Source organism: Podarcis erhardii (genome assembly GCF_964252035.2).
Source record: "Podarcis erhardii genome assembly, chromosome: 14".
Lineage (NCBI taxonomy): Eukaryota > Metazoa > Chordata > Lepidosauria > Squamata > Lacertidae > Podarcis > Podarcis erhardii.
The window spans coordinates 17150562-17175327 of NC_138503.1; the positions used below are offsets into that span (position 1 = coordinate 17150562).

The following is a 24766-nucleotide window of genomic DNA, read 5'->3' on the forward strand; positions in this document are numbered from 1 at the left end:
TAGGTCCATAATTACCATATAGCATATATTCAACACAGAAAACAGCGACAATTTGTTGTTGACAAAGGACAGCTGGACATATAAAGGGCCCCAAAACCTTCAGTAGCTTAGGGCCTCATCAAAGCTAAATCGGGCCCTGGGCCTGAGGTTCTCAATCTTTGGTTTAGGGCTCTGTATTCTAACAGCAAAACTTTGAATCGGGCTTGGTAGCTCACATCCTTATTGTGTAAGGATAATAATGCTTCTGCTGGAGCCAATTATCAACAAGAACTTTATTGGAGTTGGGTATCTTCTGCAGCCTATCTGGACCTAACTTCCAGCTATCAGTAACAGAAAGAAAAGTGAAAAGAAAGTTAATTGCTTTGTCCCTATAAGAGGCCATGTCAAAATGGCTCAACTGTACAGTTAGGGAACACACCCTCCCCAAATTCCCAAACGCCAGAAGCAATATATAGCATGATATCAAACTTGTATGATTTTGTTACAGCTTCTCTTTTAGAAACCACCAGGCAAATTAATCCACCTGTAAATAGGCCCACTAAGCAAATAATAATAAACATCAGCATATTTTAAAATCCTTCATCCCCCCCCCCATCTTTACACCAGCAGCTAATTAGGGCGATGGAAAATTTAACGTCCAGTTTAAAGCTTGGGGGGGTGAGTGGAAAAGCTGAGAATTACACTCTATCATGGCTTCCAGAGCTTTGCCCTTCCACTCATGGAAGGTGATGGAAGCGGTGACAGGGCAGAGCTTAGCATGCTTGAATTCCCCCCCCCCAATTCCTTCGCTGGTTTTCCACGCAAGGAGGAAGGGGGGGGGTAAATTCAATTCAGTTCACATTTAAAGGTGAACCTACCTAATACGCATTTTGCTGAAATAATATGAGAAGGGAAATACAGCCATCCTTTTGACATTCACGCTTCTCCGAATTTTGCAGCGCAGTTCTCCAGCCGAATAATGTGTACCAAAAGGCATGTGATGAGGTAAACTGTGCATAAAAAATGTATATATGAGTTTTAAAAGAAACAGATGCATTCTTTTAGAGTAAATTACCTCGCAAAAATATGCTTATTGGACAAAATGGCATACAATCATGCATATGGAAGAAATTCACACTAAAATGCTGGTTAATATTCATGGCGGCTTTTAAAAGAATAGTGAACTGATGTGGAAATGTGGAGAACCAAACTTAATATTTGAAAAACTGAAAAACTGAAATTGACAGGTCCTCCCTCCCACCATCTCTCCACACAAACAGAATGCCCAAAGAAGGCTGGCAAATGGCCCAGGGTGATGAGGAAAGGGGTCCACCGAAGGACATCTTGCCTAAGGACCCCTAATATCTGAGGCTACCATTGCTTTCTATACATACTTTCCTTCTGTGACTATATGTTGGAATGCATTTGTGGGTTTTCCCCCCATTCTCAGTTATCACTGTTGTTGTGTTAATGTTGTAGGGGAAAGAACTGCTATATCTGTTGGTAGCAGAATTCCAGAAGAGTAAGTCTATTATAGTCAAAGCACAGATCCACGTGGTATTTTCTAGATAGTTGGTCTTTGGCCCATGGTTTCGTTTTCAAGGTACTACAACTCTCTCTCTCTCTCTCTCTCTCTCTCTCTCTCTCTCTCTCTCTTTCTCTCGTGTGTGTGTGTTTGGGTGTGCTGTGTACTATCACTCAGTGATGTGGGGCAGAAAATTTTCTGGGAAACTTTCCAATGCCTTATTTTCCCATGGAAAAAACCTTCCATTTCATAAATTCATTCGTAACAATGAATTGGTGCCAACTGCAAATACAATATTACACAAGCTTGGCAGTTTCAAAGTTTTTAGCTTGGTTAGCTAAATAAAAGTCAAATAAATGTGCTAAATGAGATCACTCTCTAGGGCAGGCTTCCTCAAACTCGGCCCTCCAGGTGTTTTTGGCCTACAACTCCCATGATCCCTAGCTAGCAGGACCAGTGGTCAGGGATGATGGGAATTGTAGTCTCAAAACATCTGGAGGGCTGAGTTTGAGGAAGTCTGCTCTAGGGCATCAGAAAATTGTCTGGGGAAAACTGATCCCTCCCCGAGCAAAGTAACATAATTTGCAAGGGAAACATGCCCCCCCAACCCACCCCATATCATTGCTGTCACTGCTAGTGGTAATAGATAGTTTTACAGAAAAATAGGAAACACCTTGAGAACAGAGAGAGGCCTACCTCATTTTGATAGTAGAGGAGACTACAGAGAGGGAGGATCAATAGCGTTTAATTATTGTATATTGCTATTATTATTCAGCATGAAACCAGTCACCAAAGATTTTCCTATGACATAAGGAAGTGTCCTTGGTTTCTCCCTGCAACATTACTACTTTGGATTTCGCGGGTGCAAATGTGTTAGAACAAGGTGTGAGCAAATTTTAACAAGATAATCTCTCCTGATGAATTAACAGGGGTTATTTTTAGGAAGTTTGCCTAGCCTGCCAGGGAGATTTAATTGGCACGGCACATCTCACCAGTATATTTTCTCAAGTGCTGCTCTTGGGGTGGCGCCCGCGAGCTTATTATGGTTGGCAGACCACTTGTGTTTAATAGGGAGGGTTCTTGTGTTTAAACGAAGGTTTTCTTTCCTCTTTCTGCTTTACGTTCTATGCACTGGAAAAGTGACACATGTAGTAATTACATCGGCTGTGGCTTGAGAGGGAGTGGTTTCTTTAAAGCCACCTGCAACAGTGGTGGGAATTTGAATGAGGGACACTTAACGCACTGCAAAGTAGCGGATTGTTCAGATGTGTGTGGTGGAAGCCACCCACTGATGGTTGGAAGTTGTTGCCTTAAGTTATGCCTCAGGCACACCCACAACTGGCTGGTGGCCCCCAGAACTGAATGCATACCCTCCGACATTCGTCAGATGAAAATAGGGACAATTCTCAATCCACCCTCCAACTGACTCTATTCCCTGACCCCTAGCAAAGCATTTCCACTCACACTACACCAACAGAATACAATGGAGCCTTCGTTCTCAAACGGCTTAGTTGGCGAACAAATTGGCTCCCGAACGCCGAAAACCTGGAAGTAAGTGTTGCAGTTTTCGAACATTTTTCAGAAGCCAAACATCTGATGCGGGTTCCAATTGAGTGCAGGAAGCTCCTGCAGCCAATTGGAAGGCACACCTTGGTTTTCGAACGGTTTCGGGAATTGAATGGACTTTCAGAACGGATTGAGTTTGAGAACCAATGTACAAACACCCTCCACTGTCCTAAGAAAACCCCTTAATTCCAGTTTTGTTTTGTTTTATCCTTTGGTAGATTTACAACAAGAAAAACTCACACCAATAAATAAATTTTAGAAAGGGGCAAGATTAGATGTGGACGGGCAAAGTGTTTTTATTTTTAAAGCAGGAGTCCATGCACTCCCAGTACACTTTTCATGGTTGTGTTCCAAACAGTCCCAAGTCTTGCAGAACCAAGAGTTGTGCAACTGAAAGTAGACCATCTTGACTGGCAAAATTCTTTGTTAATTTTTAGATTGGATTTGCTGGGGGACAGATGGGCAGATGAGCACAGAAGATTCGCCACTGTACTGTGAGATTTCTCACCACATTTAAACCGCAAATTAGAGAGAGAGAGAGAGAGAGAGAGAGATCTCTCACTTGAGTGTTGTCCTGGGCACCTCTTCTCAGCTCACTGCTGCCATCACGAGGTTTGTTTCCTGCACTGCAGAAACAGTTGGCAGGGATTTGTTGAGAGCAGTACTCAGCTTCTGGAAGAGGCAATGTGAAGAGGCAGAGAGCCTATTGTGGTGGCAAGGTTAAGAGAAACAGAATCATTGAGGTTAATCAACATCCTGCAGCAGACAATGAAGGGCTCCAGAAGGGCTTCAGGCTGTATTGCAGAGAAACATGTGAGAGATGAGATTAAATTCATTCATGATGCCTGAGACCAGGATGAAAGGCTGGCAGCTCCTTGTACATGTTAATGAAGCTGGATACAACTTTCCTCAGGCAAAGAACACACACGTGCCACTGGGAGCAGATCCCATTCCCCCCACACACACTGCCGCAGGATGAATCCCAAACCATTAAGAAAAGAGAGACAAGAGTCAACTATTCGTAAGAACTTGGTGTTGCATCTCACTATTGTTCTACTTATGCTACTCTTATCTATTCATTTATTGTTTCACAATGTATGTACCACTAGGGATGAGAGAGAAATTCAATTCAGTTTGCATTTAAAGGCGGATATACCTAATTCGCACTTTGCAAAACCATATGCAAACTGAAACGCAGGCATCCTTCAAAATTCACACATCTCTGAATTTTGCAATGCAGTTCTGCAGCCAAGTAATGTGTACAAAAATGTCTCTCTGTGTGTGTTGACACACATACATAAAATGTACATAAATGCATATATTGGTGAAAAATGCTTTGCAAAAATGTATCTGCTAGGCAAAATTGCATGTATACTTGTACATTAGGAGAATTTTGCACTAAAATGCTGATTTTTTTTTTTTTTAATTGGAAACTGATGTGGCAATGTGGAAAATGGAATTTAAGATTAGATAAATGAGAAACCAAAACAGATAGATTTGCCTATCCCTAATTTAACATGTAACACCGTAGTTTCTAAGCCGTGTACATTGAGGTTACAAAGAGACACCATACAGATCAAATTGGTTGAAATTAGCCATACCACTGGAAACACGGAAATAAGAAAGCCTTCACCAAGTGCCAGACATTCAACAGGAAGCAGACCTGGCTGATCTCAACCAGAAAGGAGTTCCATAGAACTGGACCCACAGTACTGAATGTACAGCTCCTAGAGCAGGGGTCAGCAACCTTTTCCAGATTTGGGCTGGTCCACTGTCTCTCAGACCATGTGGTGGGCCAGGCTATATTTTCTTTGGGGGGGGATGAACGAATTCCTATGCCTCACATATAAGCCAGGGATGCATTTTAAATAAAAGGACACATTCAACTCATGTAAAAACACCAGGCAGGCCCCAATAAATAAGCCAGGGATGCATTTTAAATAAAAGGACACATTCTTCTCATGCTGATTCCTGGACCATCCGCAGGCCGGATTTAGAAGGCTATTGGGCCACATCCAGCCCCCTGGCCTTACGTTGCCTACCCCTGCCCTAGAGGATACAAACCCTGCATTTATGCCATGGTGGGCCACCAACAGCAACTCCAACAAGACATCAGTGATCAGGCAGGGATATAAAGATTCAGCCAGTCCTTACAATATGATACTCAACTCTTTCGATCATTGAGTTGTACCCAGCACAGTGCTCAGTTAAAGTCACTTAGTGGTATACTTGCTCTGCGGGTGAAATGATTGGCACCAGGAGAGCATTGTTGCACTGGAGAATGCATAAGCAGGTTGACGGTACCGTAACTCTCTTGTGCAGTAGATTGTGCAGTCTGTTGCCTGAGTTGCCACTAGCGCAGCTGTTGCATTGGATTTGTCTGCTGTGCAACATTAAAACCCATTTGCTAGTGCAACAGCCTCTGCAGCTATGGTGGCTGTGTGTTATCTACACTGTCAGAAGCAATATGTCTCCGAATGCCAGCTGCTGGGAATCATAAGGGCGCTGCACCCTCAGGTCCCACTGTGGGGCTTCAAACAAGCACCTGGTTGGCCACTGCAAGAACAGGATGGTCCAGCAGGGCTCTTTTTATGCTCCTATGTTAACCCTAAATAAATAAACGAATAAAATAACCTGGAACCAGCTCTACTGACCTACCTTACAACAATGAAAAAGTGTGTGTGTGTGTGTGTGTGTGTGTGTAGGGATCAAAAGCACTCATTATTGAAGTACTTATTGCTGGGCCTAATTGCTACCTGCCCATCACCATAGCAGAGAAGGGCAGGTTTTCATTCTTTGCTATGGATTTAGGTTTGTACTCCCAGAGCAATCACTTTTTGTCCCTTTCCAAGAATGCACTCAGCAGTTCGGCTAAGGCAAAGGAGGGGTTCGGGGGTGGGGTGGGGGGCATGCAGCAGTCCTACGGTATTAATTACGACCGAGGCTATTTGTTTTTCTTGGTTTACATTCCTCCCATAACTCTAAGCAGAAGTCCATATGGATACTATCATCAATCATATGTGTGCTGTGCAGGAGGATTTTGTGTAAATATTCGTTAGCACAGCATATAGCCAAAAGTACCAATATAAAACAGACTTGCTGATTCACCCCATTTTGCCATTAAACACCAACACCTGGGGCAAATTCCAGAGAGAGCGCTCTTGCCCTACAGCCAACTTCTCTCTCTCTCTCTCTCTCTCTCTCTCTCTCTCTCTCTCCCATACAGCTGGCCAAACATCTGGCAGTGAAGAGTTCACAGGCTCAGAACAGGCCCCGCCCAGCCAGGCTGGCTATTGGGCAATCCTGGACAGGAAGAGTTACAAAGGACTTCCTGTTTTGGTCAGGATGCTGTCCCAGCAATAACATATTTCAGGCCTTCTCCCTGATTCCCATCTCCTTGCTCACTCAGGCAGTTGACTATTACAACTCAGTTTTGAAGTGTCAACCTCGGGTTAAGCCACCAGTGGGGAACCTCTGGCCCATGGGTCTAATTCAGCCCCCTCCATTTGACACAGGAGACTGTTTTGGCCAGAGTCATATTCACCCGCCCTACAACCAGGGCTTTTTCCAGCCAGAACTCACTAGAACTCAGGTGGGCACCATTGCCATTATAAGAGAACAAGGGAGACATTCATAGTGAGTTTCGGCACCTCTTTTCACAGAAAAATAGCACTGCCTACAGCTGACATCATAGACCAGCATTTCCCAAGCAGTGGGTTGTGCTCCATAAGTGGGTCACAAAGCCTGTGGGTTGTGGGCTATATAAGTAAACCCCAGATAATTAATCTTTAGCTGGCATGTGATCAAAATCTCTATAACTTTGTTTTTGCAATACTGAAACATATTGCAATACTGTGTTGACACTTGTAAGCAAACACTGAAAGGATCAGCTCTTGCATTTTGATGCATTAGAACGTCTCTTTGGTGGCTGGCAAAAGATTCAATGATGGACCCAAAAAGGTGCTCATAGGTGGTAAGTTAATTTTGGCTTGGATATCCCAAGTACAGTGGTGCCTCACAAGATGAAAAGAATCCGTTCCGCGATTCTCTTCGTCTAGCGGTTTTTTCGTCTTGCGAAGCAAGCCCATTGACAGCTTAGTGGATTAGTGCTATTAGCGGTCTAGCGGCTTTTAGCGATCAGCTGAGAAGCGGCTTATCAGCGGATCAGCTGTTAAGCGGCTTAGCACTTAGGAAAAGGGCGAAAAAAACAAAAAAAAAACCGCGGGAACTCGCAAGATTTTTTCATCTTGCGAAGCAACCCCATAGAGAAATTCGTTTAGCGAAGCACCTCCAAAACGGAAAACCCTTTCGTCTAGCGGGTTTTCCGTCTTGCGAGGCGTTTGTCTTGCGGGGCACCACTGTAATGGTTGTAGAATTGGTTAACTTGCAGTTAAAATGCACAAAGACAATGGCTGCCGAAGACCCGAGGTCTAGCATTCCTGTTGATAATATATCAATGGGTCACCATACCAAGTGAATTCGGAATTGTGAGTCACCACGCCAAAAATGTTGGGAGCCACTGTAATCTATGATTTCAGATGCAGCGAGGGTTGCCAAGTCAGAAGCATCTCAGACCATGAAATGTATGGGCTGAAAGCTGAGATCTAGAGGTGACACCCTGATGAAGTCATGCTGGGAGACTCCTGCTAGTATCATGGTGCTGATGCTGGAGATGGAGGTTAATTGGGAGAAGGGAGCAGAGGTGGGCAGACCGATCCCCAACAGTTTATAGTATACTATAATTTGAAGGATATGTGTTAGGCTTCAGGTTAGGGGCAGTTTGTCTCATTTCTCTGCCCTAAGACAAAACAGAAACAGGCCACCATGCCATGCCACTGCCCCACCTCCCCATTGCCACCACCTCCCTTAGCTGGGTTGTGTTGTGGCACCCACAAAGATTGCAAAATCTCGCCCGAAGCTGGCAGCACCACTGCCGGTGGCAGGGCAGGGCAGGGCAGGGCAGGGCAGGGCAGGGCACCCATGGAGACACTGCCTCTTGGGCTTCCACTGCCCAAGGCGACTGCCTCACCCTACCTCATGGACAGGCCAGTCCTGCTTTGGGTCTCCTGTTACCCAAGGAAAGATGATTCCTTTGGGAAAAGGTCAAATCTTCAAGCAGTTTCCTAGCCCAGAAGGCCAGCTTCTGCATCCTATAATGGTCTCATTTGTTAGCCTGATCAATATGTGCATCTGCATCATTTGGTTGATTGAACACTTGTCATTTGTATCTATTAGCACATTCTTGAAAGCCTATAATTTTGTTTTGTGCTAAGTGAACAATAATCATTCTTTCAGAGCCACGTAGTGGATAGCTCAGTTGGTTAGAGAATGATGCAGTTGGTTAGAGAATGATGCTGATAACGCCAAGGTTGTAGGTTCGATCCCTGTATGGGAAGGGTGCATTATTCCTGCATTCCTGGGGGTTGGACCAGTGGTGTAAGCAAGGCCAGGTGGTGCCTGGTGCGGAAAATTTATTGTCACCCCCTCCCCCACATTGTAATGATTAAAAGAAGGAAAAATAAGATACTTACAGTTGCAGGTGTTATTTTCTGGTTTATTTATTTAACATTGTGAGCATAAGCACTGAAAACCTTTTTTCCTAACTTTGTCCTCTGCCCTTGAGCAGGGCTGGTTCGTGTTCAGCTTGTCATCTGCTACAGTCCTGAGATCCTTTGCACATGTAGTAGTGCAAAGCCAAGTAAGGTAAAAGGTAAAGGACCTCTGCACTTTAAGTCCAGTCAAAGGCGAATATGTTATTGCGCCGCTCATCTCGCTTTCAGGCTGAGGGAGCTGGCGTTTGTCCACAGACAGCTTTGTGGGTCATGTGGCCAGCAGGACTAAACTGCTTCTGGCATAACGGGACACTGTGACAAGTGCCAAAGCACACAGAAACGCCATTTACCTTCCCACAACAGTGGTATCTATTTATCTACTTGCACTGGTGTGCTTTCGAACTGCTAGGATGGCAGGAGCTGGGACCGAACAATGAGAGCTCACCCCATCATGGGCATTTGAACCACCAATCTTTTGATCGGCAAGCCCAAGAGGCTCAATAGTTTAGACCACAGCACCGAATATCTACCATCCCATTTATTTTGTGTGTGTGTCTAAACCCAGAACTTTGTCCTTGTCGCTGCCGAATTACATTTGGCTGAGTTTTCGCTGTGTAAGTAGCTGTAGAGGAAACAGCTCAGGATATAAGTAGGTGACATATAGTATTGACACATCAATCAGATTCTGCACACTGAAAGGATCTGTTCAATCATTATTGTTGTCGCTGCACCCAAATGTGGCATTTCACTAAATAAAAGTATCCCGGCAGTTTAAATCCAGCACAGATGGACAGGCTTCAATATCCTGAAATGAACCCTGTCAGCTGTGTGTCTCTCACAAGCCACCCTTGGCACCCTCTGTGTTAACTTACAGAGGTCCTGTGCCAATTTCCCCCTCCCTTATTGTACATCTGAATTCTAAATACAATCTGCAAGGCCCACACAGCTTTCTTTGTTCCTCGCGTCCATCTGCATCAGCGGTCTCCAGTAGGCAATGTGCTCAAGCGCTCTTTGCTTTCAGATTGCGCGATCAAAGCGCACTGAAGTCAGTGGGGCCTTTTAATGTGTGCTGTTCATTTCCAAAGAAATGCGGTTTACCAGCTCATGACACGAGCCAAAACAACTCCGAGCAAATATTCAACACTAGTATTGCTATTTGCTTCTTTGGTTGTTGTTTTTTTGTCCGTTCCCCCACCCTCAATCTTAAAAGTGGCATTTTAGTTTAGAAAGTCACATGTGCACCGTTCATGGGGCAATTTCATCTTTAATCCCAACTGTTTGAAGGGAAGGGTGGAAAACCTCAGGCCTTGGGGACACATGTGGCCCCTCCAGGTCTCTCATTCTGGCCCTTGGAACACTCCTCAGGCCACAGACCCTCTCTCCAAGCCACATCACCCAATGGTCCCACTTTGCATACTGAATGTTTTTTGCTTGGCTGGAATGTATCCTTGAACTCTGGCAATGCTTCTTATTTCCTTGGATGAAGGTTAGCAAGATCTGTGTGAGGGTGTGTGGAACCTCACCTACTGTGCAAAGGTAATGTTTGCATTAATTGTGCTGTCCGCTTTTGATTCCGGCTGCACCCAGGACTCAGCTACATTAGTCAAAAAACAATATTTTGAATGTATTATAAGTATGGAACATCAGATGGTGCTGGAGAGCAAAAAAATTTCCATGCAATTTTTCATAGTGCTTTCCCCCCATTTGTTATAACGATTTAATTTCTGGTTATTTATAGCGTTTTCTTCCTGTGTGTAGATCCACCCCCGGTGGCATGGGGAGGGGGCAAGAACCCTCTCTTGACACCATTCAGAAATCTGAGCTTGTGCACTGGAAACCAGTCTGTGATGGCAGTTGTATGCATACTGATCCTAGCTGGGCACATCATCTTCCCCAGTTTGGCATCTGACTTCACTTTGCAAATGTCACGTCTGGAGCATTTGCTTTGGCTGGCAAAAATCAGCGTGAGCCAAATCCCTCATATGCTACCGCTGGCTTAAGTTTTCTTCTTTCAATTGTACATTATTTTATGGAGAAAATAAAACAGAAACACAACGAGAAACTCCTTTTAAATTTATGAAGTTACCTTCATGTTTTAGGAAGGAATTAATAGGGCCCCCTGCCCTTGGAGAAGCAGAATCAGTCGTGAAAGCTTGCGCAGTGCTCTGCCAGGGCTTATGAGATCTCACTGGAACCTGCCACTGCTGCTGCCACTACTTCTCCTTGTTTCCCCTGCAGTGGCAGCAGTGGGCGGGAAAGCGTGGCCTCAGGCAGGTACAGTGGTGGCATCTGCCACCTCGGGATCCCAGTGGGATCCCACCGCCTGAGCCAATTACCTCAGTTTGCCTAATGGCGAGGCCAGCCCTATGTGCAGAGCCTAATTATCAGCATTTGCGAAGGCAGGAACAATCTGTGCTTATCAGCGACTTGCCTTCTCAGTTCCCCAAGAGCCAAGTGTCTGAAACAGAATAAACCCAAATCCTCTTCCCTCCCGGGCAAATTTCCTGCTCTAAACTGCAGCATGTGGCAAAGCCTAAACGCTGGGGCTCTCCGTGAAGCATGAATATATACATAAGCGATAAAGCCGAAAGGAACTTTTGTAGCGAGCTTGTTTGCAAAGGACAATTTTCCAAATCAGTAGCCTTGCTCTTGATGAAGAGGGCGAACTCTTGGCGCCTCCGACAGACCCGAGGCCATTCATTATGTGCCGTGCGCTGAGCAAATGAATGCTGGGGAAATCAGAGGCATGCCTTGAGCATAACTGGAAAGCTGGTAGCGGCGAGCTGCTAAAGAAGTAACTTATGCCAACGAAGTCGATCCATGCAGCAGAAGGAGTGTTATTTATTTCTCTAGAACAGGCATCCCCAAACTCGACCCTCCAGATATTTTGGGACTACCATTCCCATCATCCCTGACCACTGGTCCTGTTAGCTAGGGATGATGGGAGTTGTAGTCCCAAAACATCTGGAGGGCCGAGTTTGGGAATGCCTGATCTAGAGCATTTGTACTCCTTCGGTCAAAAAGGCTCTCAGAGTGGCTTAAGGTAAAGGTAAAGGGACCCCTGACCATTAGGTCCAGTTGTGACCGACTCTGGGGTTGCTAGCTCATCTAGCTTTATTGGCCGAGGGAGCCAATGTTTGTCCACAGACAGCTTTCCGGGTCATGTGGCCAGCATGACTGAGCCGCTTCTGGCAAACCAGAGCAGTGCATGGAAACGCTGTTTACCTTCCCACCGGAGCGGTACCTATTTATCTACTTGCACTTTGACATGCTTTTGAACTGCTAGGTTGGCAGGAGCAGGGACAGAGTAACGGGAGCTCACCCCGTCGCGGGGATTCGAACCGCCGACCTTCTGATTGGCAAGTCCTAGTCTCTGTGGTTTAACCCACAGCACCACCCACGTCCCCCAAAGCAGCTTACTTGCAAGCAAAACAAGACAGTCCGCAACAAACATAAAAATAAAAATAAAAAGATACACAAGGGGAAAGGAACAGGGAGGGAAGAGGAAAATCATCTCCAGCAAAGCCAGAGAAATGAATGAGCCCTGCTTCCTATCTCTCCCACTGAGGCAGTCTGAGGGAATGGCAGGCGCCAGGTGGCAAGCAGATGGCAGAGGAGGTCTAGTGAAGTTAGTCTGCCAAGGGGTGCCAACTTGAATAAAATATGGGAGGGGCAGGTAAGCCCATAATTGATCAAATGGCATGCACACACCATTTGAATGGCAATGCCCATCAACTTTGGCCCCCAGGCTCCCCCAAGTATTTTATGGGGGGGCAAAGAGACCTTGGCCCCTAGGAGTTGGTTCCCATGGGCCTGCCACAGCAGAGCCAATGAATAAGGATTATGAGGCAAATGGGGGCGGGATGACAGTGGTTGAAGGCTGTGGGAATTACACCCTAGTGCCCATTTAATAATAATAATAATAATAATAATAATAATAATAATAATAATAATAATTTTTTATTTATACCCCGCCCTCCCCAGCCAAGGCTGGGCTCAGAGCGGTTTACAAGCAATAATAAAAACAAGATGAATGATTACAAACTTAAAAACAACAATAAAATACAACATTAAAATAATGGAACATTAAAATATTAAAATGTAGCCTCATCGCAGGAGGAGAAGGAAAAGAAAAAAAAAAAAAAAGAAGAAGAAAAAGAGAGAGAGGGAGGGAGGGAGGGAATCAAATTGGCTCCAAGCCAAAGGCCAGGCGAAACAACTCTGTCTTACAGGCCCTGCGGAAAGAAATCAGATCCTGCAGGGCCCTGGTCACATGAGACAGAGCGTTCCACCAAGCCGGAGCCAGAGTTGAAAAGGCCCTGGCTCTAGTTGAGGCTAATCTGACTTCCTTAGGGCCCGGGACCACTAGGGTGTTGCTATTTATGGACCTTGAGGCTCTCCGTGGGGCATACCGGGAGAGGCGGTCCCGTAGGTACGAGGGTCCTAGGCAGTGAAAAAGAGTATGCAGAAGACAGCCCTGGGTCATTTAACCCTTTAATAAGTTTTCTTTTCCCTCCTAGAAAAACTACATAAGACACTCTCTTTTGAAGGTTAAAGAACACATAACTTTTACTTAGTGTACTTACGCTTGCAGATTGAAGAGACAATGCAGGTAAGTGATTCTTAAGTTGCTAATACAGTCATACCTCGGGTTAAATATGCTTCAGGTTGAGTGTTTTCAGGTTACGCTCCGCGGTGACCCGGAAGTAACGGAATACGTTACTTCCAGGTTTTGCCACTCGCGCATGCACAGATGCTCAAAATGACGTCATGCGCATGCACGGAAGTGGTGAATCACAACCCGCACATACGCAGATGTGCAGACGCGGGTTGCGGTCTCTTCGGGATGCAAATGGGGCTCCAGAATGGATCCTGTTCGCATCCAGAGTTACCACTGTACGTCTTAAAAAGGACTCAGCTACACTGGTCAATTATAACGTTAAAAATGTGTTATAAAATGTGACACCAGAGCAGCAATCCATCGCCCATGGTAAATTGTTTTTACCAGCCATAGATTAAACTGTTACGGACTAACTAGCTCTGAGACAGACAGCACAACGTGACATACTTGTTGCTCTGACTGTTCAGACTGTTCAGTTAACTGCCATAACGGAAATAATGGCCATAACGACCACAGAGCATATGGCATCACAGAGTTCTACAGCTCTTGCCATTAACCCTTTCAATAGGCATTTTGGATACTAACATCCCACCCAGGCTGGCTGCAAAAATCTCTTGAGATAGGAAGCAGGGCTCATTCAATCAGCTCTGCTGAAGGATTTCTTCTGCCAGGCAGGGGCGGAGGAAGGGAGGTGGGGGGGGATGCGGTCTGCCCCGGGTGTCACCACTGAGGGGGGTGACAAAATGCCGGGTGGCACTCACCGTGGGGCCTGGGAGTGACGCAGTCCGCCCGCTGCCTGCCCCCCAGCTGTAGGGCAACTGAGTGAGAGGAGGCAGGCAGACTCTGGAGGCCCTGCAGTACACCTTGCCCCTATGGGTGGCTCGCCCCACCCCTATGGGCAGCTCGCCCCAGGCACCCGAGCGGCTTCCTCCGCCACTGCTGCCAGGCCTCCTCTACCTCACTTGTTGTTTGGTAGCTGCCATTCTAGCTTGCTTCAGTGAGAGAGATGGGAATTGTCCCTTCTGCCACTGAAGTGTTGCCATTCCTGCTGGTCGTTCCCTTCCGTTATTCTTTAACTTTAAGAACCGGTGCCTGTATTGTTATTTCATTTTTTCCTCCTCCCTCCCTGTTCCCTTTTCCTTTTGTGCCACGACTTTTAGATTGTAAGAACTGCAGACAGCGACTGTCTTGTTTGATTGTTAACCACCCAAGGAGCACTTTTGGCTGAAGAGCAGCATACGAGTGCTCTAAAGAAATAAACATTAAAATGACTAGTCTGGTTTTCTTGACTTCAAACAAAAAACCCACTTCCCCAGGCATGGTTGGAGGGCAGGGCTCCTGCTCTGTAGTTAATAGTTGCACAGGAGAAGGAATTTCAGCAAGGGTGGCTTGTCATGTGCGGTTGCTTTAATGTAAAAGTAATAATATTTGATGTTTTATCGTGATTTTTATGTTCTGTTGGGAGCCACCCAGTGTGGCTGGGGAGACCCAGCCAGATGAGCGGGGTATAAATAATAAAATTATTGTTGTTGTTGTTGTTGTTGTTGTTGTTAATCACTGGGGGATCTAGTCACAGATCTGCTGTGCAGGGTGTAGCTTAGCCTCAATATGAACAAAGGAGGAAGCATTGGGGGGTTTCCCCATGAATTTAAAACATTTTTTTTAAAGTATGATTTTTTTTCATGTCTAGTGATAAAGTTAACAGTTTGACCCATTATGCTATCTTGCAGTCTCTGCTGCCATCTGGTGAGTGGTACCTATAAAGCTGGAATGTCCTGAAATGTCTTGGCTGTTAACTTGAAAAATAAAAATGGTAACCTCATTCAGCCTTTGGCAGCCTGGCGTTCTCCAGGCATTTTGGACTGCATCAGGATAGGAGAAAATTACATATTCAGTCAACCCTAGCAGGGACATTGGTCCCCATTCCAGAATCCTTGGTCAACAATCTCATCTTGGTCTAAGGCAGCTTCCTAGGTAATTCATGCAATTTGCAGGAATCCCTTCTTCTCTTTTAACTTCTGCAGCAGAGTATTTAAAATAGATCATCTTTAAGATGCCATAAGACTCTTTGCTTCTTTTCCTGCAGCAAACTTTGATTTGATGCTACGTTTGTGATGTGGTTGCTTCTTCCACATTTTTGAGTCCCAAACCTAGGGATGGGCAAAATCTGTCAGTTTCCATTTGCGTGGACAGGCGGAGTCCCCAGATCCCGAGTGGTCCCCCCGTCATGTGGAATAACGACTCTAGACAACGTGCTATGGGATTAAATTGGCCACAACTTTATTAAATTTCAAATGTGGGTAGACCTTGGCTCAGGCATTGGGCGTTCTCCCTCCCTAGTCCCCAGCCGGGGACCTAGGGAGCATCAGGGTTATCCAGTGTGTGGGGGGGGGGGATGGGCCGGCTCTGGAGAACATATGTTCAAGCAGAGATAGCCGCCCCCGTTACGCCGCCGCAGGGGAGAGCAATGACGACCTTTCGGCGTACGGCCAAAGCCTCCCTTCAAAAACCCCTTTAACGGGGAACCCTGGTATCGCCGCCGCAAAGAGGAAGATGGACTAAAGGATTCCGCCCAAGGCCTGATACTGCCAAAGTTGTGACGTTTTGCTACGGGAAAGGCGAAACCTGCCAATGCAGGGAAATTCCTTTCCGGCCCTTTAACAGCGACCTTATCGTAGCAGCGCCCGCATACCTGTGGAGACAGGTTAACCTGCAAAACCTATGAAGAAAAGTTAACCTGCAAAAGAAGACATTAACTGAGGGTGGGTAGGGTGGGAGAAGCTCTGGAGCCAAGTGAGGATTAACAATTAAGATCCACCCTCTATTGTGTGGGCAGGTAATCCCTCCCCTTACCTGGCCTGGTTTCCCTGGCAACACTTCCCCCAGGTGGGATTGGACAACTCGCTGGGGTAGGCGGGGACCTCCAGGTATCCCACCTGAGGGAAGGCAAAGCCTATGCTGATGGGGCCACTCCAGATCCAGGGCTGCACGCGTCCACGCAAAAGGCGCCCCCCGTTTTAAGTGGGGAGCGGTCATTCCCATTTTTCCCACTCTTAAGTTCAATTTCTCCACATTTCCACAATAGTGTGCAATTTTTTTAAAAAGTAGTCTGCTCCTGAAAATTCATCAGCATTTTAATACACATTTCTCTCAATATACATATTTTGGTATGCAATTTTGCCCAATGAACACTTTTGCAAACCAATTTCCTGCAGTACAATGCATTTTTGTACATGTTACTTTGCTAGAATATAGCTGTGTTGCAATACTCAGAGGAATGAGAATTTCAAACCATAGGTGTGTTTGGGTAGAGCTGTGCACCAGATTCAGTTCAGGCCTGAGCCAAATTGGGCATATTGGGAGGACATCAGTTGGGTTGGGCTGGCTTGGGCAGGCCCCAGATCACTTCAGGTCAGGTTGCGTGGTCCCAGATTGACCTGGGGCTGTCAGGAGGCACAACAACAAAATGCACCACAACTGCATCTTCACAAGAGACTGTAGGGCAACCCCTACATCCTTTCCTACCAGACCTCTCCTTCTTTCCAGGCTCTAAAGCAGCACTATGCAGGATCGAATCCTGTTGATGATAATTATTATTATTATTATTATTATTATTATTATTATTATTATTATTTATTATTTGTACCCTGCCCATCTGGCTGGGTTTCCTCAGCCACTATGGGCAGCTTCCAGCAAAATATTAAAATACAACAATTCCTCAAATATTAAAAGCTTCCCTAAACAGGGCTGCCTTCAGATGTCTTCTAAAAGTCAGATAGTTGTTTATTTCTTTGACATCTGGTGAGGCGGCATTCCAAAGGGCAGGCACCACTACTGAGAAGGTTCCCTGCAACTTCACTTCTCGCAGTGAGGGAACCGCAAGAAGGCCCTTGGTGTTGGACCTCAGTGTCTGGGCTGAACGATGGGGGTGGAGACGCTCCTTTGGGGATACTGGGCTGAGGCCGTTTAGGGCTTTAAAGGTCAGCACCAACACTTTGAAATGTGCTCAGAAACGTACTGGGAGCCAATGTAGGTCTTTCAGGACTGGTGTTATATGGTCTTGGCAGCCACTCCCAGTCACCAGTCTAGCTGCCGCATTCTGGATTAGTTGTAGTTTCCAGGTCACCTTCAAAGGTAGCCCCAAGTAGAGCGCATTGCAGTAGTTCAAGCTTGCTAGCTTCATGGTGCTGGTTGCTGTTCCTTCACGAGCAAAGGAGCAGCACCCTGCAGGATCAAATCCTGGCCACTCTTGGTCAGCTTTGTGGAGAGGAGGAGATATAGTGTCTCCTCCTGCTCCTGCTCCTCCCCTTCCCAACCATATGTTAAAGCCCGACCCCCAAATCACGTTGGGGATGGATCTGGGGTGAGGCAGGTTGTCTGTGGGTTGACTCAAGGCAACATCACTCTGATTAGGGGCTCCTGGATCAGGGCAATGGGGGAAATCAGTGGGGGGCTGTGCACAGCCCCGCATTTCGGTTCACGTTCTGAAAGTGCAAATTAGGTCTAAAGGTAAAGGGACCCCTGACCATTAGGTCCAGTTGTAACTGACTCTGGGGTTGCGGCACTCATCTCGCTTTACTGGCCGAGGGAGCTGGCGTACAGCTTCTGGGTCATGTGGCTAGCATGACTAAGCCACTTCTGGCGAACCAAAGCAGCGCGCGGAAACGCCATTTACCTTCCCGCCGGAGCTGTACCTATTTATCTACTTGCATTTTGATGTGCTTTCGAACTGCTAGGTTGGCAGGAGCAGGGACCGAGCAACGGGAGCTCACCCCGTGGCAGGGATTCGAACTGCCGACCTTCTGATCGGCAAGTCCTAGGCTCTGTGGTTTAACCCACAGCACCACCTGCGTCCCTGCAAATTAGGTCTATTCACCTTTAAAGCTGAACCTGATCCGTTTCCCTCCCCTGATTCTTGAAATGCAGTGAAATGCACAAGTAGATGATATGGCATCTTCCCATGCCAGTGGCGCAGCTCCCCAGGGATGGCATAGACAGGGCAGATTTCCAGATCTTCTGTTCTGTAATAAAATGATGTCAATTTCAATCCCCTTTGGAAATGTAGCAGCCGCGGCGTATCTTCGAGGTTTCCTGGATACCAGCTGTTGTGTCTGTTCCGCTGGGCCTGCTGCTTTTTCTGAGAGGTGAATGCTGTTTGTCTTATTGATATGGTGGCTTCACATTAGATCATGTTACAGATACCAAATATGATTATGCTGGAAATCAGATTAACCTCTCGGCCTCCCAGCCCCAAAGCTGCTCTCCAGACAAAGTGGTAGAGGTGCTGAATATTTGATACTGGCAGACTTTGGCTTGATATCTGAACAAAATCAAAAGATTTGCACAACGTGAAAAGAAACCAGTGCCTGGCCTGGCTGACCTGTGCTGACTAAGGCAAAGGTAAAGGACCCCTGGACGGTTAAGCATAAGCACTGAAAACCTTTTTTTCCTAACTTTGTCCTCTGCCCTTGAGCAGGGCTGATTCATGTTCAGCTTGTCATCTACTACAGTCCCGAGATGCTTTGCACATGTAGTAGTGCAAAGCCAAGTAAGGTAAAAGGTAAAGGACCTCTGGACTTTAAGTCCAGTCAAAGGCGAATATGGTAAGCTCATCTCGCTTTCAGGCCGAGGAAATCGGCATTTGTCCACAGACAGCTTTCTGGGTCCAGTGGCCAGCAGGACTAAACTGCTTATGGCTCAATAGAACACCACGATGGAAACCAGAGCGCATGGAAACGCCATTTACCTTCCTGCCACAGTGGTACCTATTTATCTACTTGCACTGGCGTGCTTTCGAACTGCTAGGTTGGCAGGAGCAGGGACCGAACAATGAGAGCTCATTCCATCGTGGGGATTCAAACCACCAACCTTCCAATCAGCAAGCCCAAGAGGCTCAGTGGTTTAGACCACAGTGCCACCCGTGTCCCTAATTATGTCCCTAGCCACCCGTGTCTGCTGACTATGCCATGCTCAAGCATCTGTTATACCCCATGAGCCTGTGATCCTGCATTGGGATCCACTTGTGAAGCAGAACTGGAGGAAGATATGGGCTGTTGGGATACTGCCAGGGAGACAAAGGCCATCATGCTCCCATGCTGTCTCTGGACGATCCATCGATCTCCTGTAGAAACGCAGTATCAGTCAATTAGCGGCACAAGCCTCGGAAATAGCTGTCCTCATTCCAAGACTAGTGCAGGCCCTTTGCAGAGTTCACACAACGAAAGATGCACTCAGGGGAGCATTATTTACAACTTTATTCAGCATTGGTCAGAACAAAGAAAAAAACATGACTGCCTGCTTCAATGTTCAGGCACAGAGAGAGAACAAAAGCTATATGCAAAACAGCAACATCCTGTGAACAGGAACTATGTAGGCTGTGACTCACAACAGCCTGTCCCCCTTTTAAAGTGGAATGGAAATATCCTAACATCGGCAACCACCCACCCACCTCTGCAGTGTTTTAAGGGCAGCCCAGCAGGTTGTAGAATACCACCCTATGTCAATCAAAATTTGTTTTTCAAAGGAAAAAACAAAAGCAGCATAAATTTGAGGTCTCCCATCAGGATTTCGTTTCCCCTGATGGCCAGAAGCAGCCTTTGCCTTCCGAGTATTGAGGTCACATGATTGTCTGATGATATAATCTAGGACTGCTTTGGAAGCAGCGGGGCAGGTTTCACCATTTGTATCTGTTGCACCAAGTAAAGTAAAGGTAAAGGGACCCCTGACCATTAGGTCCAGTCGTGACTGACTCTGGGGTTGTGGGGCTCATCTCGCTTTATTGGCTGAGGGAGCCGGCGTACAGCTTCCAGGTCATGTGGCCAGCATGACTAAGCCGCTTCTGGCAAACCAGAGCAGAGCACGGAAATGCCATTTACCTTCCTGCTGGAGCAGTACCTATTTATCTACTTGCACTGGCGTGCTTTCAAACTGCTAGGTGGGCAGGAGCAGGGACTGAGCAACGGGAGCTCACCCCGTCATGGGGATTCGAACTGCCGACCCTCTGATCGGCAAGTCCTAGGCTCTGTGGTTTAACCCACAGCACCGCCCGCGTCCCATATGTTGTACCAAGTGGAGTGACATTGATTTAAACCCTGCCCCTTTGCTTGCTCCCTTTTGTCTGGTGCTTTCTCTCTGCCATGGCAGCACTGGGCACTGTGATTACATCTCTGCTCCATTTCCTTTATAATTTATGTGGAGATCCTTCCACGGCCGGGAAATACGAAGTGCATGAAGCATGGAGCAGCATGACAGTGTGTGAGATTTAGGGCAGGCATTAGAAACTGAAGGCGGAAAGTGGTCATGACTCAGGAAATTTCAAGGTCGTCCAACACAAAATGTGCCCGAGTCACAGAGCAATTTTATGTCCTGGAGATATTACTGTATTTCATTGCTTCCGAAAACCCCAGCGATTGCCTGTCGCCGCTTTTTATGTATCTCGGTGTTTTATCTTGGAAGCAAAATGGATCAATAGTATTCATTTTGTAATGTTTATTACCAGAGGCTTAATCACTACTAGCTTGCTCGATATTGCACAGATATTTGGCTGAACTATAACTCCCCTCACACCTGGCCATTGGCTTTGCTTGTTGGCGCTGGTGGGAGTTGTAGTTCAGCCATGTCTATACAGCCAAAAGTTCCCTCCACCTGCTTTCAACAGAAGCACAATCCATCTCTCTATAGTGGGAAAGACTGTGACCAGGGAGCCTATGGGCCTGTTCTGTCTGTGTGGTCCAAGTACTGCTAACTGCTGATGGGGAACTTCAAGGCCTCTGCGGTCACTCTTCTGGTTCTTGGTGTCTAAACCACACACTTTTACCAAACCACCCTTCAAACAGAGGGTTGTCCTCTGTAAAGTTGGACCCGTGGCCTCACTAAACGCCACAGGCAGCAGTAAAAAAAGAGAAGAGAGAACGAATGGTATTCAACATCAGTCCTACCAAGAAAAGACCCACTGAATTCAATAGTATATGAACTAATTATTATGGCCAATGTTGGCTATTTCCCAGTGAATGCAGCAAAATGAGACTGAGAAGAAAGGTGGGATAGAAATTTGATTAATAAAAGAATGAGTGTCACAGCGCTGTCAGGCAAGGAATGTCCAGAGCAAGAAATTAACTTGTTATTGTCAAAAGTAGACTTACATATTAGGGAAACGGATGCCCATCAGTCCTGCATCTCTTAGCTACTCCTAGGTGTGGGACTCAGGTGGTGCTGTGTTCCAGCAAAATACACCTCTGTTCCCACATCATTGCTTTCTCTTTGATGCCTGGGTTGCTTCTATGTGATAAGAAGAGATGGTTCTGTGATCTAAACCACTGTCCCTTATGGGCTTGCCGATCAGAAAGTTGGCAGTTCGAATCCCCATGACAGAGTGAGCTCCTGTTGCTCTGTCCCAGCTCCTGCCAACCTAGCAGTTTGAAAGCACACCAGTGCAAGTAGATAAATAGGTACCACTGTGGTGGGAAGGTAAACAGTGTTTCTATGCACTCTGGTTTCTGTCACGGTGTCCTGTTGTGCCAGAAGCGGTGTGGTCATGCTGGCCACGACCTGGAAAGCTGTCTCTGGGCAAACGCCGGCTCCCTCGGCCTGAAAAGCAAAATGAGCGCTGCAACCCCATATTTGCCTTTTACTGGACGTAACCGGCCAGGGGTCCTTTACCTTTTTTACCTAGACCCACTGAATTCAGCAGTTTATGAACTAATTATTATGCCCAATGTTGGATATCCCCTAGTGAATGCAGCAAAATGAGATTGGGAGGAAAGGTGGGGTAGAAATTTCATTTAAAAAATAATAGGAATGCCCAGAGCGAGGAATTAAATCATTATTGCCAAAAGTAGACTTACACATTAGGGGAAAGCATGACCATCAGTCCTGTGTCTCTCAGCTACCCCTAGGTGTGCACTCAATGAGGCGATTGCCACAACAGAGAGGCCCCAGCCCCAACTGCAGCTTACGTATCTCCTTTATTTGAGCTGTGCGCAAGCAGGCAAAGACTACGCCTGTGTGCAGGGCCATCTTACCCATAGGTGCTAGGGGTGCGGGGCACCTGGGCGCTGGGCTCTCAGGGGTGCCAGGCTGAGAATCCGGGGCCCGAGAGTTGATTCTGGGGAAGAGCCCGCCCATCAGTCGGAGCGCCGTGACAGGCTCTTCTGCTGTGGGCGGCTCTGTGCCATGAGTTCAGGAGCGACTGAGCCAGCAAGACGCTGAGGCAGCCAGCCAGCTCCAACCTCCTGCATGCCTGGGACTGGGCAACCTGGGGGGAGCCCCCGCTGGGCGGATCTTTGCACCCCGGTGCCACATATGCTTATGACAACCCTGCCTGTGTGTAACCTGTTTCTCTCACTGCAATCCTCTTCTGGTTCTGGAAGACAGTGGAATAGGAGAGGTGGGGGAAGGAGGAGAAGGTGTAGAAGCCCTTAACTCTCCACCAGCCTGACCTCTTTCTCCCTGCTCCTGCACCTGTGCTTCACTCTCCAATCCAGCAGCTTCTCCTGCCTCCACCTCTTGTCTCCTGGCTGTTACAGGTTCTCCAGAATCACTGCTCCCTTCTTCCAACCCTGCTTCTTCCAGTGCCCACTCATCATACTGGCAGGAGCTCTGCTGGACCACTTGTGTCAGCCACCCCCTTTCCTGTATCTGCCAATTGCCTCCGAATTTCTACCTTCTGCATTTCAGCTGCATCCTGTTCCTGGTTTCCAGCGATTCAGGTTCAGTGCCAAATAATCCAATTAAGACGCTTTCAGAAAAGTCCCTGGTGGGCTGAATATATTTGTGACATCCAGCCTACGTTCAAAAGGGCCTGAGAAAGACAGTCTGACTGGAGTCGCACATGGAAGGTTGTATATTATCTGATGCTCGTCTGAGATCTTTAGTCTCATAGGGGCAGCCAGCAAAGTTAGTTCAGAATCTGAAGTAGGCAGGGAGCTTGGAATCCGGTCCAGTAGACTTGGGCAGCTCCAAGGGGCCCTGCTAATGGAGCTGATGGATATGTTGTCTCTGCAGGGAACTATATCATGTCTAAGTAGTCTTGGAAAATGGTCTCCACTTAAGCTGTTATGGCTGTGAGCATTGCAGGATGCTTCAAAGGAACAGTTTAAGGAAATTATTATTTATTGCAGAAAGGTATTCCTTTTAAGTAAAAGCTTCTGAACTCAACGTTTGCTGTTCTTGTTCAATTTTATCCATTTCTGATGCTGTTCACATACTCTTAAATCTACACACAGGAACTTGGGCTTGGTGACGAGGTCCTCAACCAGTGTTTCTCAAACGTGGGTCTCCAGCTGTTGTTGGACTACAACTCCCATCATCCCTAGCTAGTTGGACCAGTGGTCAGGGATGATGGGAACTGTATTCCAAAAAACAGCTGGAGACCCTGGGAAACCCTGTTCTAGACTAAAGAATGGAGTGCTGACACAGGACTGCACCTCCCATCACCCCTGACCATTGGTAATTCTGACTGGGGCTGATGGAGTCCAGTAACATCTGGAGGGCCACAGGTCCCTCACCCCTGTTCTAGACATTTCTGTTGGTTATGACAAAATAATTGGTTTCCCATTAATTAATTTAAAGATTATTTTTTAGATGAAAGCTGTATTTAAATACGATTATGTGTCAAAATACTCATTAAAAATTTACAAATTTAAATATGCATTTAATTTGCAGACTAATGCGGACAGGGAATGGGATGGAATTATGAGTGAAAACATGTTAAATTGGCACAGGTCAAAAATAGCCAGCTTCACCCATCTCTACGTAGGTGCTCAAGACTATTAACTGATGCTTGAGACTAGACTGGTCAAACAGCCAATCTAATTGCTCCATTTTACTGTCATTAAATCATTAGATGAGAGGTTTATCTAGCACTGGCATGAAAAGGGGCGATCCGGCAGCTTGACTCCAGTTTATGAGCAAAACAGAATTTCATGGGCTTCTGTGATGTTCCTGTGATGTTCTGTGATCTTAACCCATTCCATCTGGGAACTTGAGATAAGCCTTGCAGCTGAGAGATTGGAGGAGGGTATTTTGGAGTTGATATATCTGTGACGTTTGGCTGCTTATTTGTGCTTGAATTTAATCTGTGGCCTGATTGGCAATTATGCCAGCCAGGCAATTTTGTAGGATTGTGACTCGGGGGAGGTGGCAGAGAGAGAGAGAGAAAGAAAAATGAATGAGGAAATGGTCTCGCTTAATTTATTGTCATTACAGTACACTTTTTCTAACAATAAGGACAAAACATGTCCAGCACAGGAATGTCTGTGTGAGAGAGTGTTCATGAAACTTGTTTGCAATAGGTATGGGCACCATATATTTTTGCACAATGGTTTCCTGGGATCAAGGAGCAAGTTCTCATTTGTTTGGATGCATTTGAACACCATTTTGAATCAAGATGGTGGGATGAATTTTCCAAAGCTGTACTGGTTTCAAAACAACACTTTTAAAAACATTTGATGCTTCTTAATCATGAGAGAGAATATCACTTAAAAACTTAGTATGGCTACAAAAGAGTGACAAAACGGGTTGGGT

At 46.4% G+C, this 24766-nt stretch overlaps 1 protein-coding gene and 1 long non-coding RNA gene across 5 annotated transcripts in view; both read left to right on the forward strand.

Moving 5' to 3' along the window:
• LOC309329010 overlaps positions 1 to 24766 on the forward strand; it is a 75951-nt gene that overhangs the window by 15107 nt on the left and 36078 nt on the right. The gene's annotated exons all lie outside the window — the stretch shown is intronic.
• The window catches only part of TMC3 (transmembrane channel like 3), a 46944-nt gene continuing 35263 nt past the window's right edge, over positions 13086 to 24766 (forward strand). Inside the window, exons 1-2 of one of the 4 annotated variants that reach the window (XM_081838771.1) lie at positions 13086 to 13234; positions 22919 to 23365. The gene's annotated coding sequence lies outside the window, so the exon portion shown is untranslated. Of the gene's footprint in view, positions 13235 to 18160; positions 18388 to 21850; positions 23366 to 24766 lie in introns of those variants that run through there. The other 3 variants (XM_081838772.1, XM_081838774.1, XM_081838773.1) reach the window with 3 other exon arrangements.